Below are 9,093 nucleotides of genomic sequence, written 5' to 3'. Positions count from 1 at the left end.
CACTTTTGTGTAGTTGTAAAATCTGAAGTGTATTTTTTTTTTTTTTTTTTTTTTTACTGGGCAAAGAAAAAAAAATTCATTTGGTTTAAATATTTTCCTGAGAGTGCTGAGTGATGAAATGTGAAAAGGATACTAGTAGATCAACCTCTACTAATGACTAAATCCCTGTACATGGTGTTGCTAATGGAGTCATGCCTAATTATTTGCTGTCTTGGGATGTTTGCTTTGTTACACAAATAATCTCTAAAGAAGCAGAGTAAGTCTGCACTGCTGTTCAAGTGCTATGAAAAATAGGTACAAGGGATTCAAAAGCATGACTATTGGAATAAAATATTTATCTGATATGTGTCTTATGGAAATAAATGTCTAGGGTCAGCCAGTGGCATGATAGTTTAGGCAGATGGATCTTCCATGGCCAAGTGTACAGTTTGAGTCCTGGATCCAGAAATTTGGAAGGCACCCTGACATGAGTGCTTGATATGGTCAAAATTCCTAAAGGAGAAAAGGAGAAGTGATTATAACATGATTATGCCCCATGAAGGCTGTCTTTTCACTTCCTTTCTCTGGCTCTCATTCTATTTCCAGTGACTACATGCACCCACTAGCAAATTAAAAACAAGATAAATATCTACTAATACAAAAATAATTACAGGAGTAATTAGTAACTATTGCTATCAATACCTTCAAATTTATAGGGCATATTATTTTCATTAAAATTATTAAATTATTTGATTACCTATATATGTTGAGGGTTTAAGATATCAGACTACAAAAATCTAGAATTATATCCTATTAAGGCTTACATTCTACCAAGTATGATTCCAATAAAGACAAAAGAAAGTTTTATTTGGTTTCACCGAAAAATACAAAAAATGTCTTTTGTCTTACTTTCATCAGGATATAATTTTTGAGTAATTTATATAAATAATTTTTTCTAGATATCTAAAGATATATAGGGCAAAATTTCATAATAGTACATTAACAAAGTATCAAGGAAGAGGATTTTACTAGTGTTATGACATCAACCATGAGAAAGATTTTTATAAATGTTTGGTGACATGACACATGTAAGTAATTCACAAACCTGTACACTTATGTAAACATTGGTTCTAATGACTTAGAGATGTTTTATCAAAGTAAACATCGTAAGTAAGCATATCCACACAATTTCAGTTGGGTACTTACAAATTAATTTTAAATATTTAAGCTTAATGAATGTAGAGCCTAAAAATATAGCCCATGATGCTTATATTATTTTACATTGTAAGAAAACACCCACATTTTAAAGAAATGATAAACTGTATATATACACTTTTAAATGGGATGTGAATTTATATGTAATATAACTCAGTAATCCTCCTAAAAAGAAAAATATATTAAACCACCTATTTTTTTTTCTTTTTTAGGAGAGGTTATAGCTATAGGGCACGTGAGCTCGCCAGACAGACACAGAGAGACAGAGAAACAGAAAGTGAGAAACCCCCCGCCCCCAAGGGGGGATGGCCACACCGCAATCCCTTCTCTTCCATTCTCCTCTCAGGATCTTGGGCACGTATGCACACACGCCCAGCGTGAGTTTTAAGCCACCAGGTCTGGAACTCGAACCACGATCGACCACGTGGGAGTCCAGCAACATAGCCATTATGCTAATTGCTGGTCCTCGGAGTATCTTTCTTTAAAACCGTGATTATTCAGTCTCCGTAAAGACTGTCAAAAATTGCCAATGCCGACTATATTGCAAGACTTCACGGCGGGGTATTGGGAAAAGTTTTCAATTAGCAATAATTGCGCCTCGGATAAACCTCATTGGCTATGATACTCCCACTGCTCAAAGCTGAACTACCTAATTTATTGACTAACACAAAACATGGTCTGAGAGTAAAGGATGATGGTTTTGCTCATTGAAAGCATATTGCTTGTCATGCTAATGAAGCTTAAGACGGAGAATGCTGGGGCAAGCAGGTGGTGTAGCAGTTAAGGCGTTGGGTTGGAGTCTCCCCCATGGCTAACCATGATTTGAGTTCCAGCCAGACCCAGAAGCTTGAAACTCACACCGGATGCCTGTGCATGCATGCCCCACATCCCAAAAAAAGGATGGAGGAGAAAGGATTGTAGTGTGCCCATCCATCCTGGAGAGTGATTTCTTGCTTTCTGTCTCTCTGTTTCTCTCTGGTGTGCAGACACGCCCTATAGCAGAAACTTCTCTCAAAAAAAGATTGAGGATCCTTCACTCACTGACTTCTTCCAGGACCCAGGAAAAGGCTCTCACAATGAATTTAGATGGCAATTGTGTTTTTTATTTTTCTTAGGAAAAGTCTCATTTTTAAACCCTACATAATCAGGCTTTGCTCTTTGACTCATCATACAGAGAAAAATGAACTTGATATGTTGCTAGAAATAGCAATACACAAATAATCATAGTGGGGTAGAAAATCAATTCAAACAGCAAAGCAAAACAAACCTCCAATCTGTGGAGAATTCCAAATGAAGTTTTGCCATTAATGAGCTATATAAATTTCAACAAGTTAGTTAATCTTTCTAGTCCTCAGTTTTTCTTATTTGCAAAATTGAGATTCCCGAATAAATATTCTCTTAGGTATACTCGAGGTTTAAATGTTTATTAGTCTACATGAAATTTTGTTTTGATTGCTTTAGAATTTCATAACCACCTGCACATTGAGGTGGAAAGTATCAGATCTGAAGAAATTTTCTATTAAACTTTCAGCATAACATTTTATTTATTTATTTATTTATTTATTTATTTATTTATTTATTTATTTATTTCAGAGCTGTGTTTGCTATAGAGTGCGTGCACTCGCTAGAAAGACAGAGACAGAGAGACAGAAAGCGAAAAATCACCCCCTGGGTGGATGGCCATACCCCAATCCCTTCTCCTCCATTCTCTTCTTGGGATCTTGGGCACGCACACACATGCGCCCAACGTGAGTTTAAGCCACTGGTTACAGGACTCGAACTGCAATCGGCTACATGGGAGTCCAATGACATAGCCCTTGTGCTAACTGCTGGTCCTGTAATGTGCATTTTAAATTGAGACCTGAATGGGTTGTATGATCATTCAAGTTAAAGACATATACAAGTGAAGCTAAAATATAAAATAAAATTATTTATCCAGAGAAAGTAAAAGTAAGCAATATATTAGCATTTGAAACCAAATTACAAGGTCTGAACTTGTGAACCTCCTGTAATTGAATTAATATTTTTCATTCTCTATTACTAGTTCTTTCTGTGTGATTTATTTGAGCGACTAGATTGCTTTCATGTTTACTGAAATAAAACCTAATAACTTTTATTCAATGAAAAAAGAATGTTAAGTGAGTCTATATATTATTTGAAATGTGTGTTATCTTTAAGTGTATAAGGCCAATTATGAGCAAGAAATTATTTCCAAATAAATATTTATCAGTAAGTTAAAAATTTTTATGGGAATGGTATCATAAAGTGAGATTATAGAGATTCTCCATATACCTCTCATATTGGCAACTGAAAATGAAAAATTAAATTTGTTATTCAAATATATTTTCATGAAATAATCCAACATTATTCAGTCTTATTGTTTTTCAGTAATGTTTGTTATTTTATATCCCAATAAATGTATATTTCCAAAAGTTCAAAGAAAAATGGAAGTACAAATTATTTAAATATTTTAATTATTTAATGTTTTTTAAAGGGTTATTTTACTTAAATTTATTTATTTATTTATTTATCTATTTTAATTTGCCCAGAGACCGAGAGAAAGAGAGAGAGAGAGAGAGAGAGAGAGAGAGAAAGCAAACCTCCAGATCTGGGACTCAAACCACAGTCAGCCATGTGAGAGTCCAGTGCCTTTAACCACCTGCTGGCCCTTGTACAAGTTTCTTTCAGTAAAAAACAAAGAAACAAACAAACAGAAACACCTGAAATCAATGCATAGCTTTTCAAATTACACGTTTTTATGAACTTTTTATAAATTCCTGTATGCTATCCTTGCTTTTCATATTTGTATTTTCACAAATGTTTTTTTGTCTGAAATGTTCTTTTCTTCTTTTCACATTTGTATTTTCACAAATATTGCTTCTTTGTTTGAAATGTTTTTTGTCTAATTATTAGATAAATAATAAGATGGTTCAGTCAATGCATTGCCTCTCCATTTCCAATCCATTGAGACTTAAAATAATGTGATCCAGCATTCTTAGTCATTGTACGTAAACTCTTTACAACTCTGGTTGCTTATAATTTACCTGTATTCTCTACTTAAGTATACATCTTTAACTATGGTTTATTGTGTATTTTCATATTCTGAGTGTTATAGTGTGTTGTAATGTAACTTTAATATTAGTTGAATAAAGGAATGACTTAGCAACGAACTTTCTTTCTTTTTTTTTTTTTTTTTAAAGAGAGATTTTTTTGCTATAGGGCACCTGTGCTTGCCAGAGAGACAGAGAGAGACAGAAAGTGAGAAATAACCCCTGGGGGGACGGTCATGCTGCAATCCTTTCTCTTCCATTTTCCTCTTAGGATTTTGGGCACACAGACACACACACATACGTGCCCACCATGAGTTTTAAGTCATTGGTTCTGGGACTCGAACCACAGTCGACTACGTGGCAGTCCAGCAATGCGACCATTTGACCATCTGCCAGTCCCAGTGATGAACGTTCTTATACAAATCTTTGCATATTTAACTTGATTCATTTGCTAGGCTTCTCTTTAGTTTAATAATATTTATACTCCATGTTATGATTGAAAAAATTAAGGTAATTGAAAATTTATAAAATATAGATGAATTTTTTGATTAAATATAGATGCTAAAGAAGAAAACAAAATAAGTAAGGAAGTTTAAAATGCACCCAAATGTGAGAGTTCTTATAATTGCTTACACATTTGTTACCATTGAACTGGGAATTTAGTTCTAGACTTTCTAATTTTTAACTCATAGGAAAAAAATCTAGTTAGTCATATCATCTACACAGTTCTTGGGACAAAAATTGACCAGTTGGTCAAGAAGATAAAATTAATACCTCAGATATAACATTATACCTCTCAAAAGGTTACATAAAGAGGAAACTGTTAGTATTTGGAATCAGTATCTACTTTAAAAGTCTAGTTCACTATGAGTCTTAAGTATCTTTTAAAAGCTAAGTGTTGTAAAAAGAATCTTCTATTTAGTCCATTAATTCCTATTCTGTTGTAGAATACTATTTAATATTTTAAATATAATGTCTTGTACACACATAAAACAGTTCTGGACTTTTTAAAGAATAGAGATATCTACAGATTACAAAGAGATAATGTTGAGGATTAATCACACATTTTATGGCACAAAATCTCACTTCCAGAAATGTGTAACAGATTAAAAGATGGATTATTACAGGACAATAAGGGTCAAAATGTTTGTGAATGGATAATTTTATTGCTAATACGTATAACTAGCATATTTAATACTAAAATAAGTTGTTTCTGCATGTTTATACTTTCCTTAGTTAATAGTGACATTTCCAGTCTTAGAAAGTCTGTAATAAACATTTTTGAACAAGAAAAAGCTCAATAAAACTACACCATGGAATATCTAAACTAAGAATTCAACAAGTAACATTCATTTTGTCCGCAGACAACAAAATATATATAGGATTTTGTTGATGTTTGGAGTTTATAAATTAGAAAAAAAAGATAACATTCTACTGAGAAGGGTCTTGTTTGTCTTTACTTCTTTTTTCTTTTGCTTTGGTTGAGAATACTGAGGTGTGTTTATGATATATCCAAGAGGAAGGGATAAAAGAGAAAGTAAATAAAATTTCCAACATATTTTTCAAAATATGGGTATATGTATAATACATAAAAATGATTATTTATATTTGCATAAGTAACAAGAAATATGTCATTATTATAATTTTCTGTTTACTCAAATATTTAACCTATAACTGAAGATGGTAAGCTATCTGCTCTAACAACCTGTTTTCATGACTGACGATCTATTTATAATTTTACCTATTTTATAAGTCAAATATGTGTAAGTACTGAAAATTATTGGTCTGTTTCTATATGTAACTTGAATATGTATATTTGAATGTATGTTATGAAGAGAATTAAATCTTTCATATGTATCTCCAAGCTATTGCTCTTCTTTTCTCTTTCCATTGAATCATTTTTTAAGATCTGATAGTGTATACAGAGTGAGCAGATTTCAATTTTGTTTCCTCATGAAAACTTCCAGAAGTGGGGAGATTAATGTCTCTGTATTGACGGACATGCATGGCATTCCCTTTTGAAAAAGCAATGTAATACACTGTAAAGTTATATGCAATCCTATGTAATATAAAAAAGATTATGCTGATAATAAAATTCTTTTTTTTTTAAGAAAAGGAAAACTTCTAATCTTTGAAGGGAGATCCTTTTAAAGAAACATAAGTTGTCTTTGGCTAGTAAGAAATGCTATTTCTTAAGTGAAAGAGACATGAAGAGGACAAACATATACTGAAATAATTAGAAAAACAGTGGCTGCGCTGAGGCAGGTATTCCTTTTGAAACAATGAAAACTGACAGCCTAAAATGAGATTTTTTTTAGTTTAATGGGTTATATCACAAATGAATAAATCAGTATTATACTGATATTTTCTTCAGCCCATTTGTTACTTACTGTATGTATTATTTCCATAATAAAAGCTAGGAAAAACACTGATAACAAATGTCACTAAGGAATTTTTTTCATAGATACATTCAAAAAATTTTATTAGTCAAATACTTAATATTGTGTTGAGACTATTATTTGATATTTTAATTTTGACATAACATTTCTTTCATGCAGTTTCTGAAACCTCATTTATTTGGTTTCCCTGGCAGGTGAGTTTTTCTGAATACAAATAAGCAGTGTCCTAAACACCACCCCTATGTAGCCTTCTGTTCTATAAAGAGCATTCCCAGATTGTTTTAGTAATTTAATTCCAACCTAGTATACAGGCCAGAAATAGAAGTAGATGAAACAAACTTAAGCAACAAAGAGGGCAGTTTAGTGACATATTAGAACTACACAAGTCCTTGTAGGAGGAGCGTTTAGGTATTTTTCCCCTTTCTCAAAGAGATGATCTAATAACTACTCCAACCAGATCAAGTACTTTTGTATGCCCAACAATTCATTCTCTATTGTTCCTGACAGTGAAAGAGGACTTTTTAATCGTAACACCAAAATTTTTATTCTTCTTGAGAAGCTCTATTTCCCCCCCAAATCTTAAATCTGTGGGAAGGGATTTTGAGGCTCATAGTCTTGCTGAGATTAGTAGAGTGAATGAATGTCTTTTTGCCTCCCCTTTGACTGAAGAAATAGTTTGACTTGGCATAAATTGAAACCTTTGCCGATAGAAGTTGGAAGTACGCTCTCATTATTTTCTAGGATTGAGACAGAAAATCCTAATGCCAGTTTCATTCTCCTTCCCTTTAGTTGACTCAGCCATTTCTTTTCTGTCTCTTCATGCCCATTGTTCTCATTAGCTTTGCTTTTTTTTTTTTTCCTTTGCCTATGGATGGTATTGTAACCATCTTTTTATTTTAGATAAAGGAAATTATAAAGTGTAATACAGAATTTCAAAGATTCGTTTTTCTGGTTGCTTGGACTATGCATTTTAGAGGTATTATTCATCTAAATTATTGAAACTTTGAAAGATATACTGTTTTAAAAAATAATTAGAATAATAAAAATAATGATTGGGGAAAACATAGAAAAGATATTGAATGTTGAAGTGGGAAGATTAATGTCTCTGTACTGACTGACATGCATGGCATTCCCTTTTGAAAAAACAATGTCATACACTGTAAAGTTATATGTAATCCAATGTAATATGAAGAAGATGATGATGATAATAAAAAATTTTAAAAATTAACAGCACTAAAAATAAAAAAAAGGTATATATAAATTTAGGCATAGAGAGATACAGATATAGACAGGTGAATAGCTAAGTGAGCAGATGTATAGTCCAGCAGTGGTGTCACTGCAGTAACACTACACTCCATGATGCTGAAGCTACATGGAAAGGTCGTGGATTTGTATCCCAAGATCTCCCTGTACATATCAGGTATGGTGAGTGTCCAGAATCCTGGATGACTGAGGCTGGGAATGGATGAAGACCCTATTGGAGTGTAGTTGCATCTCTATATGTCGTTTACTCTCTCTCTCTCTCTCTCTCTTTCTCTCAATCAGAAGAAATAAACAGTAATTTTTTTTTTTGGAGAGGTTTTTGCTATAGGGTGCGTGCACTGCCAGACAGACAGAGAGAGACAGAGAGACAGAAAGCGAAAAATCACCCTCCGGGGGGATGGCCACACCTTAATCCCTTCTCCTCCACTCTCCTCTCGGGATCTTGGGCACTCATGCACACACATCCGGCGTGAGTTTTAAACCACCGGGTTCGGGATGCGAACCATGGTAGCCTACATGGGAGTCCAGCGACATAGTCATTACGCTCACTGCTGGTCCCAACAGAGATATTTTTAAAAGTAGATAGATAGGATAGATTGGTAGATAATATTCAGTGCTGTCAGTGCTCTTCTACAGTCCTGTAAATCTCCCTGGGAGTGAAAGGGGGAAAATACAACTAGCACTGTGATTGTGATTGTCATTTATTTTCTTTTTGTCTCTCCCTTTCTTTCCTTCCTTTCTTCTTTTTCCTTCCCTTTTTCACCCCTCCCCCACTTTCAAGCATGTTTACTTGACAGAGAGAGCCAGAGGGAGAAATCACCCCCTAATGGGTTGTAGTCATGCCACAGTCCTTTCTCCATTTCCCTGTCCTTTTTGGCATGCTGTCATATATGCCTGGTTCGTTTTTCAAGCCACTGGGGTTGGGTCTTACACTGTAAAATAGGCCATGTGAGATCCAGCTCCCTAAAGCACTAGGCTAGGGGCTGGCATGACTGTCATTTAATTAATTAATTAATTAATGTTTAAAAATAAATTCCATTACTTTACATTATTAAGCTTGTAAAAATAATTTACCTAACATGAAATACACTTCAAACCAGTCCATTTGAGAATACTACATGTATTATCATCAACAGGTAATAAACCATTTCTTTGTCCCACAATGTCTTACTTCTTCTATTTTTTCT

At 33.6% G+C, this 9,093-nt stretch overlaps 1 protein-coding gene and 1 non-coding gene across 2 annotated transcripts in view; both read right to left on the bottom strand.

Annotated features, from left to right (window-relative positions):
* Positions 1-9,093, bottom strand: part of LOC102468869 (kelch-like protein 1) — a 244,376-nt gene that overhangs the window by 60,655 nt on the left and 174,628 nt on the right. The gene's annotated exons all lie outside the window — the stretch shown is intronic.
* On the bottom strand, positions 1,696-1,836 carry LOC114005528 (U4 spliceosomal RNA). Its single transcript, XR_003547374.1, has one exon. It is a non-coding gene; the product is annotated as a U4 spliceosomal RNA (small nuclear RNA).

This window comes from Tupaia chinensis, unplaced genomic scaffold (assembly GCF_000334495.1).
Source record: "Tupaia chinensis unplaced genomic scaffold, TupChi_1.0 Scaffold143943_1, whole genome shotgun sequence".
Lineage (NCBI taxonomy): Eukaryota > Metazoa > Chordata > Mammalia > Scandentia > Tupaiidae > Tupaia > Tupaia belangeri.
The sequence above is the reverse complement of the archived record's forward strand: the minus strand, read 5'-3'. Positions and strand labels throughout refer to the sequence as shown.